Below are 10653 nucleotides of genomic sequence, written 5' to 3' on the forward strand. Positions count from 1 at the left end.
ATTTTCCAAAGTATTTTCGTCCCCTTTTGGCCAGAGCTTTCTTGAGTAATGCTCTGATCTAGCTCTACTATCCCATAGGCACAGGAAGCAGCAGTCTTTTGTATAACCACCTTGAGATCCCGTTAGCATGGCTTAGACTTTTAAGTTGCACTCGACCTTTCACTAGTGTTCTTCATATTTTATATTTTCAAACAGTTTAGTAATTTTTTTATATTTGTTTCTTACATCTTAACAGCATGGGTTATGGGAACAGTCGCCTTTTGGTTTCCATTGTATAGAAAAACAGTGTTTAAACTTTCCTTGCTGCTTACAACAAATAACCTCAAATCCAATCTGTTGGGTCATTAGGTTCAACCAGTTGCTTGAATAGTCCGAAAATGTCATGGAAATTGAATATATCATCCTTCTTCGCATAAATTTGTGCGTGAGCCAAATGAAGCTTTTCACGTGTTCATGCGACGAAGAAGATGGGTATAATGAATGAAATTAGCTGTCAACAACACTTAATGACAAAGGACTATAAACAGGTAGGCTATAAATATATATCCATACCTCGGTAAAAAAAATATGACAAGTTCTTTTCGTTTGCTTTGATCCCATTTTTCCCGTTGCAACGAGTTGGGAAAGCAACGTTCCAAATGGTATTTTTTGTTGTATTTTTTATTTTCTTATCCATAGATTTTATACAATATGGCAAGGATTTTTTTTTAAATTTAAAAATAATTTGTTTTTTATTTGGAGGTAGTGCTTCTTGCTTTACCTAACTTAAGTATCTTACATCTGGTTGTAATTAACTTTAAAGTTCTGAAAAGTTGATAAATTTGGACATGAACACTTTATAGCTTCAGCTTCCTACAGTCTGTTAAATGTTAAGATTTCAAGTTGAAAATTTATAATTTTTTGCAATAATGCAATAATAAATGACATATATTGTATTTTTATGAACGATACCTTAGACGACGCATATATAAGTCACCATTGCACAAAAAAAATGGTAAACAAAAACAGAACTAGTATTGTATATACTTTTCCTGAGTTTTTAAAGTCAAGCGCATTAATGTCAAAGGTGACATTTTTTCACTAGGCCAAAGGCCTAGTGTTAAACAATACGATCTTACTTTAATGGCCCTTTGATGTGGATTTCATCGTACGTCCTGAACCGGATAGTAGTTTAACCAATAAAAATGTTTATTGTTAATTTTTTGTTATATTTGGTAAGTTATTTGTTATGTTTGTTTGGTATGTTATTTATAGCAATATTTTTATATTTTTCCTATCAGTAGACAAGCAGCTGCACGCCAGTAAATCCCACTAAACTTTTCTGTCCATACCTAAGTACATTTTCTCGCCATTTTATGGCTTTTGGTTAAGCAAAGTGAAACTTAATTGTGTGCGAATTTTATTAAAATAACTATTTATATTGATCATAGTTCGTATGTTTTTAATAAAAAATATATTGGTTTGCTCTGTGCTTATATGTATGTATTAGTGGTAGTTTGTTGCAGAACTGATGCTTGCCTGGAATAGATCTTTTGACATCCGTACATTACCGCATTCAATCTATCTGTATTTATGGAAAAAGTCTTTTTTAATCTTCTATGTTAAAATAAATGGAGACTACGCGCTATGCGTTCATTTATTAGATTTTATTGGGCAAATCGCAGTGTCAAGAACCGCGCTTTTCGCGATAAGTCGCAACGAAACTGAGCAAGGAATAAGAGTTTAAGCGATTCGAAGCCATGCTTTTACTCAATCAATTGATGAAAACCTGCTCAGCGAAGAACATTGTTAGCAAATAAAAAAATATTAAGTAATTTACCTCTAAGTTTGACGATAACACTACTCGACAAAACTGAACTCTTTTTCGGCTTCGAACCAAACCGACTTTTTCTGATAGACTGGGAGCTTTAAATTTTGGTTAAGAATTATGGTTTTTTTCTATGACAGAACTTTTTTTTGAAGTATTTTCGAAAACTGGTATTTTCTAAAAAGTTTTTTTCAGAGCTAGCGCTTTTTTTCACATAACTTAAGTATCTTACAATTGGTTTTAATGAGCTTTGCCATACTAAAAAGCTAAACATTTCAAGCGGAAAAATGTGATTTTCTGAGGTTTGGTCAACCAGTTTTAGATCCGCCGTCTCTCCATAGATTTTAATGAGCAATACCTTAAACAACCCCGAATTAACACACCTATACACAAATAAAAAAACCCAGGAAATATTTTTTTCGACTATTTCGGATTTTTTAAAGTCAAAATTTCGTAACAAATACCTCACAAAAGTCATCATTTTTGCATTCGAAAGCTTAATATTTCCCAAACAGTAAGCTGAAATCACAAGGTGTTTCCATCTTATTTATAGCTGCATCAATTATCTTATCAGAATGAGAAAGTTCATTAAAACCAAAAGTAAAATATTTAAGTTATGTGAAAAAAAAGTACTACCTCTGAAAAAAGCTTTAAAAAAATACCACTTTTCAAATATTCTTCAGAAAAAGTTCTGCCATATAAAAACAAGAATTATCACTAAGCATGTTTAAAGCTCCAAATCTATCAAAAAAGTTGGGTTGGTTCGAAGCGGCGAAATGGTGTCGGGTAGTGTAAGTGGAAATGCCGCAGAAATCTAAAATATTTAAAAAAGTACACAAAATTGTTTAATTTTGACCTCTACCAAAAACGGATTTTAATATTCCGCTGATTTATATTCCAAAATACAAAAATATTTTTAAAAAATTTACTAATATATTTTTTGAGTTACACTACGCATCTGCTTATAGATAGTTAGCATAAGTTTTCACATTTTACTATCCGCTACTGTATTAGGCTTAAACTTTAACTTTTATTTGCAAAATAATATCAAACTTAAATTTATTTATTTGGTTACTTTAATTAAATGCTAGCCCATATTATTTATAAGTCTTTACTACAAACGTATTCACTTAATGTACATATTAACATGTATAACATGTACAATGTGCATTTTTTGGGAGAAAGCTTAGCGCTGAAGGTTAAGCTACAGACCCGTAAAATGAAAATGACATAAAAGGATTAGGATGAGGGATACTATTGAAGCGGAAGCTTCCATATCAATTTTCAATTCCAATTGTCACCATATGCTAGTATCAAACCAATTGGAAAAAGATAAGTCCATAACTACTGGTCAAAGAGGAAAATGAAAAACCAATTTCGGCAGCAATAGAAAGAGAAGTAAACAATTCAGAACTCTACACCGTCTGCATTCTGTCTGCACGCCAAAGCGATTAGAATGGTTACGGCCACCTAGTTAAAGATGAGCTCGCATGGGTGAGCTTCCGTATGGTGGCCTCTAAAACAAAAAGCACTCTTGTCTCGGACACGCACCCTATTTATACGTTTACAAATATTTACTAAGCAAGCATTAAAAACGCATTAAAGTATTGTGATTAATGTCCATCTTTAACCTTTAACCTCCGTCATTTGGCATATGTACGTACTATATTATTTTAATTTTATATACATAATTTTATAGAAACAATTACAATAATTGTGTTGGGCCCAAAAAAAACCTTTGTTAATTATGTCTACATATGTATGTATATGTACATAGTACCAATTCATTTTCTTGACCATTTACAACCGTTGACCCTAGAAGCTCCCTTTGTACAAACACAAACTATTTAGTATATATGAGCTTTAATATTTATTTTAATAAAGATTGTAATAATAATCAAGGGTTGCTTTAATGCAAAATGTAAGTATAGAAAAATGTATATGAAACGATTTGCATCTTTATACGTTTGCATACGTTTCATATGGTATAAATGTAATGGTATCTTTCATGGAATGGAGTCGGGATCCAGTGAAACAAATGAAGCATTTACGATTTTGTGTCCCAGCTGCTGCCGCGAGGCTTCGCAAAAAGGGCCACGACCGCTAAACCAACAGACCACTCGTTCCGTCTCATATTCAAGACTTTTTACGCGATTTTCCTGACGCTGCAATATTTTGGTCACAACTGGTCAGCAAGGACGGTGGACAGCGTAGCGACTGTCTGGCAAACAATTTACGAAATCGAACGGTGACGCATGCCAAAAAGTGTCGAAGAAAAAAAAATGTGGAAATGGCATTGAAAATAAGTAAGAACGCTAAGATAGAGGGTAGCGAATGCAGGATACCCGCAAATCGAAATGTATAGCTTTCGAGTATTTGTACATAGTACATATGTATGTGTAATAAAACGGCTTTTAATCATTAAATACATTATCTTCAATATATATATATGTATGTAGTTCCATTCTACAAGTCTATTCACGGAAAGTATTTTTACGAGTACGTCAAATACTGAGCATTAAACAAGCATCATATTCATGGAAAATTCGCCTTTTCGTACATAAATATATCTGCTTATTCAATTCATGGGTACCTACTTTTATATTATTTTTACATGAACTTCTTTTATTTTTTGTTGTATTATATACATATGTATGCAATGTGAAAATACATACATATGTACATACATTCGTATGTATGTATGTTAATGCATACATATGTGTAAAATGTGATATTTTATTTTATATGTTGAACAAGTTTTCATATATTTAACTGTACGACTCACAAAAAGGCGAAGCTAAAGACAAAATAAAATATTTTCAATTGCTGTAGTATTTTATATAGTATATTGTATAAACGAGAAGGAACGAGTGAGTCGCTTCTGGGGACGCGACTCTACTTATACCCGTACTCAGTCAGTATATTCATTTTTAAGCTTATAATTATTTAGAATTATAAAATTTAAAAAAAAATTTACATTTTACTTTTTTTTGCTACATCTGGTATCTACATCTACAATGTATATTCTACATCTAACATGTAGATTATACATTTACCATTTAGATTCTACATCTCCTCCGCTAGGGGATGCTCGCGCACTGAACGCGGCAGAGTGTGCGAGCGAGAAAGAGAATCAGTAACTCTCTGGCTGAAGTAGACGGGGGAAGCAACTGAGAATTAATATCTTCTTTCTGGCTATAATTATGATCCGATCTGATTCAGATTCGGCAATCTGGTAGATTTGATCATTTTTACGATACTGCGTTTTTAATTTTATCGTATCTTTAAAATTGTGACTGCCACAGATTTTCGTCCTTTGTGGGGGCAGGGCGAAATTTTGAAATACACTTGTAGCAGTGGGATATCACATGAGTCTGGAAACCAAATTTGGTTTCTCTAACTCTTATAGTATCTGAGATCCAGGCGCTCATCGAGACGGACAGAAGGACGGACAGACGGACATAGCTATATCGACTCGGCTATTGATGCTGATCAAGAATAAATATACTTTATGGGGTCGGAAACGTTTCCTTCTCTGCGTTTCACACATCCACTTTTACCAAAAATCTAATATACCCCTTAACTCTTTTTTGAGTACGGGTATAAAAAAATAATAATCCTATTCAGGCACCGTAGCCTGGCGGAGCCTTCCTTTCACTTACTTTTGCGGTTTACTTATCAGCCAAAAGTTATAATTTTCATTTAAAGGCGCTCTGACATTCGCAAAAGTAAGCTTTATTTCTTCCTGTACTGTTAAGCGCAAAATTTACTGCTGTTATACCCACGTGTTAGATCCAGCTTATACAAAAATGGCTCTGTTATGTTTAACAGAGATTTATCGATAACCAAATCGGGATGCCATAGCTGTTCGGACGAATTACTATTTATTGTGGTCCTGAACAATTTTCTCAGGTCAAATTTTGAGGTTGGTATGAATACAAATTGTTTATAAAAAGATCACAAGCTCAATTGCACTGGCAATGGTGTCAATTCATTAATCAGTCATATATATATTTCATTTGCGTCTTTTCGACGCATTTTGCACAGTTATAGTCAATATCAATTTTTCTTGAATAGCAGAATGACTTTTATATGTATATTAAGTTGTATTAAGTTTTAATCAACGATGAAGAAATAATTATACATTCTAAATTAATCAATTCTCTCTCTCGCTCACACACACTGCAGTGTGTGACCTCTGGCCGAGGAGATGTAGAATCTAAATTTTAGATTTAGATGTCAGATGTAGCAAAAAAATGTCAATTGATAAAATAATTGAAAATTCCACATAAATCATAAGCTCCCACTCTCGTTTTCTTTTTGTTTTGTATTTGATATTCGCAACGGAGCAATGTTAAGCGTCGCAAAAGTATGGGGCCTCATTGAACCTTCTGTTGTAAAAGTCGAAGAATTTTTTGGCGATTTACATAAAGTACATATAGTGAGACCACCAGATAAGTACACAAATTTTTTTTTTGTGGGCTGTGTTAATTAATCTTACACAAGAATATTTTATATGTTACTAGGGGGAAAGCCCCCTGCTCACTCGCTTCGCTCGTTCGCCAGCCCACAAGTCTTCTATATAATTTTATTCATTCATTCATATTTCATTCATATCCATAAAAAAAAACATATTCTCGTATTATTTTCATTTAATCGCGAATCACTCAAATCAGCATTTTGAATTTGAAACACAGCCATATCGCTGCCTTTATTCACATACTTGCAATTGTATTGGATAGATTTCACTGAACTGCAGAACTTAACCTTAATGTGAATGTTTTGCTCAGCAGAGGAGAATATAGTAAGGGAGAGGGCCCGGTTGTGGACATAGTTTTGTTTTTGCCTCATAACTTTTGACCAATTTCATATTATACAAACATATGTGTACCAATGGCACGCATATTAGCGCACTTCATATGCACAAGACGATTACATTTAATGCATTCGACTCAATTTGCGGAGGGCAATTTTCTTGGCAGAAGGCTTAGACAGATGATGCAAAAATCCTGATCATCGTCCGAAAGAGCCTTAGTTCGCTTAGATGCTGGTTTTCCAAAAGTGATAGGCAGCTAGTTGAAGATCCACAGTGATTTAAATGTTATTATTTTGTACTACATTACCATAAATAACGATATAATGCAATTTCTCAACCAGACACACGCATTTAATACAAAAAAAAACAGGGTGTCCACAACATGTATCATGGCGTGTGTCATACCCGGGCCTAACAGACAATTTTTCCAAAAGACCAAAAAAATATGTTATGCATATTTTTCGGTTGAAAACGAAAATAGTTCACAAACTACAATGACCAAACTGAAAGAGAAAACGAAACAGTAACATTTTTGGACAAAATTTACATCCATTTTTTCGAACCTAAAAAGTAGTAAAATTTACTTTTAAGTTTTTTTTCCCCCATTTTTTGTTTTATGCTCACTTCACCTAGACCAAAGTAGCTATTTGTTTTGGTATTAGTACAAAAGCTGCGTATTGTTATCGAATTCGACTCCCAATACTCAGATCAGTAGTATCTGCTTGCTGTCCAAGTTTTTGGGGGGGTGGGTCACAACTAGTACCTGGTCCACAGCAGCCCCCTCCCTTACTACCCATCGATTATAATATAATAATAATAATAATATAATATAATATAATATAATATAATAAAATTTAATATAATAAATTATAATAGAATATAATATAAAATAATATATTATAATACAATATGAAAATCTTCCGTTAATTGGATATAGCTATGCAACTGGTGCTCAGAAGTGTAATTTTGTTTATTTGTATTATTCGTTTTTATTAATTGACCTAATTTTATAGTAATTGTAGAGTTTATTGCTAATTGTACAAAAGTTAATACCTGAATCGTTTTGCTACATATTTGAAGTTTGACGGGCTAAAACAAACTGTCTGGGTAATAACACGAGTAATGAGTATTTTAATATCGTCGAAAACTTGATCAAGAATTGAAAATAAATTTAAGTAAACATAAACTTGGACTTAACCTAAAGAACGTTAGTGATGAACACGGAGCCAGAAATTAAAATCTATGGAACAACTGCCTCAAAGTGTTTGGTATAACAATATGATAGGCGACCATATGTGGAGTCTCATCAATAAATCGGACTCTAATGAAAATGGAATACAGCCAAGAAAATGTAAGCAAACTAAATGAGGTTTAATACATGAGCATCGAATCACCGTGTTTATAAAATGCAATAGCTCTGACTCTTTTATTCCGACTCGTGCGTGTGATACTGTCACAAGCTTATTTCGAAATTTCGACCGGCACCCTTGCGCCTATATAAAGGACATTAACAATATTAATGATAAAAACACATTCATGATAAAAATTAACAACGTAGACATTGATAACACTACTTGACCAAACTAAACTTTTTTGATAGACTGGCAGCTTTAAATTTTTTTAAAGAATTTTTGAAGTCTGGTATTTTTTTAAGCTTTTTTCAGAGGTCTTTTTGTCACATAACTTAAGTATCTTACATTCTGTTGTAATTTTTTTTACAAATTTTGATTTTAAAAACTACGGAAAAATCGAAAAAAAAATATATCCTTGGTTTTGGGCGTCGTTTATTGCTCAATAAAATCTCTGGAGAGACGGCGGATCTAAAATTGTTTTACCGCTTGCTGCCCCCAATGTTTTTGGCCTTTTCCTAATTTTTACTCAAAATCTTAACTTCATATTTCAAGAAAAAACATAACGTTGACAAGAAAATTTTGCCACCTTGCACGAGGATTTTTTATTCGTGGTGATAGAATAGATATATATGAAGATATAGCGAATCAAAGTTTAAATTTTCTAACATTTTTAGAGTTCCTGCAACTTTTGCCTTATAAAATAAAACATTTTTCGTATGGTATGGTTTTATTTTCAGACCTAAACTTTTTAGCGGCATCTGTTCTTAACAAAATAAGCTACTAAAAGCTATCTATTTTTTTTCGACTTTTCTTGAGTTTGTAAAGTCAATATTTCGTAAAAAATAATGCACAAAAATCCTAATTTTGCATTCCAAAGGTTAAATCACAAAATTTTTGGGTCTTGTTTATAGCTGCATTTCTTAGCTTTTTAGTATGACCAATTTTGTTACAACGAAATCTAAGATACTTAAGTTATGTGAAAAATAGCGCTACCTCTGAAAAAGTTAAAAAAATACCAGTTTTCCAAAATTTTCAAATAAAAGTTCTTCCATAGAAAAAAAAAAACACCAACCATGATTTAAGCCCAAAATCTATTAAGAACGAGAAGTGAGTCGCTTATGGTGACGCGACTCTACTTATACCCGTACTCAGTCAGTATATACATTCTTGAGCTTATAATTTTTTAGAATTTTAAAACTTAAAAAAAAAATTTTAATTTAACATTTTTTTGCTACATCTGTTATCTACATCTACATATACTATGTATATTATACATGTAACATGTAGATTATACATGTTCCATTTATATTCTACATCTACTCCGCTAGGGGTTGCTCGCGCACTGAACGCGGCAGAGTGTTCGAGCGAGAAAGAGAATGATTGGTTGGTTTCTTGCCTTACATACATATCTGCTTCGAGCAGATATTTAGAAAATATTATCTCATTTTTTTTTTAGTACATTTAAAATACTTAGAAATGAATATTATCTACCGATCGACCAAATAGCATTGCGATCGTATAGTTTGATTAGCCATAATGATAAACGCATTATTTCGACGCTGTCGTATATCTTATTCTATATCCTATTTGTCCAATATCCCCTAGGCAGGGGAGAGCTACATATCTTCTTGTGTAGTCGTATTAGCTATTTTATTAAGTTATACTTATAAATCTGTGTAGCGGGTGTTTTTTAGTCAGTGTTGAGTATTGCTGCTAATGTATGTAAAATGTACATATGTATTTGGAAAAAATTCTAAACAAATTACTGTAAATCATGAACATAAGCTTGAAAAAGTGCTCCGTCTGCTCTAATTTGAAAAATGGCGTATATATGTATGTATGTATGAATGAAAAGAATAGGTTTTTGCAGCAATTAACGTTTGTTAGATTTACTTAGCCTACGGTGTTCTTTTTGTGCTCAATCTTACCAACACTCAAAATCAAGCCAAGCGTTGAGGGTCGGTTGCTTTTGACTGCTTCCTGTCAGTTGAATACTGTGCACCATTATGCTGCGCCCAATTATAATTATAATTGCACCATTTTAATTGCATTTTGTTAACTATTTTGCCAGCCATTTGCAGCATTCAAATGGCAAAGTTCATTTAACATAAAAACGAAGAAAATTGTGCATATTCATATTAATGGGCTTATTAAGGATACTTTAATGTGCTTAAAATTACTAGGAGATTCTCTGTGAATCAAAAACTTTTAATTTCAGAATATACGAAAGCAGAAAACATATTATTTAACAATTTATTGTATACATCTATTTTTATATAGCAACTACTATGTACTTAGGTAAGTGAACATCAGAATGTATGTACTAACATAGAATTTATTAAAACTGTTTTTATCTATAGATATGAACGTGCATTTACTTTAATGTACATATGTATGAAGTAAAAATATGCTTTAAGTTTGGGTAATCACATATGTACATATATACGAGAATCTACATACATATGGACATCACATCGTCATAGCTAATTTGGTGCCTTGAATCTTTACGCTGATATAAACAGACAGGCTAAGGTGGCAACGTCAAACCGACTGTTGACCAAGAATAAATATTAATATATGTATGTAATTAATGCAATCGGAAACGCCTAATTACGCCAGTTAGATATGTATGTATTTACTTTCATGTGTACATCTTCATTTACAAATCAGTGCATGGG

The 10653-nt window shown here is 32.5% G+C and overlaps 1 long non-coding RNA gene across 3 annotated transcripts; it reads left to right on the top strand.

Annotated features, from left to right (window-relative positions):
- The first annotated feature begins 9666 nt into the window (after positions 1 to 9666).
- Positions 9667 to 10653, top strand: LOC111073819. Of its 3 annotated transcripts, none has more exons than XR_002607755.2 (3): positions 9667 to 9812; positions 9863 to 10273; positions 10336 to 10653. It is a non-coding gene; the product is annotated as an uncharacterized LOC111073819 (long non-coding RNA). The 3 variants fall into 3 exon arrangements; XR_002607756.2 differs by having other exon boundaries at positions 9667 to 9808; positions 9873 to 10273; positions 10336 to 10652; XR_002607754.2 differs by having other exon boundaries at positions 9873 to 10273; positions 10336 to 10650.

This window comes from Drosophila obscura, unplaced genomic scaffold, assembly GCF_018151105.1.
Source record: "Drosophila obscura isolate BZ-5 IFL unplaced genomic scaffold, ASM1815110v1 contig_46, whole genome shotgun sequence".
Taxonomy (NCBI): domain Eukaryota; kingdom Metazoa; phylum Arthropoda; class Insecta; order Diptera; family Drosophilidae; genus Drosophila; species Drosophila obscura.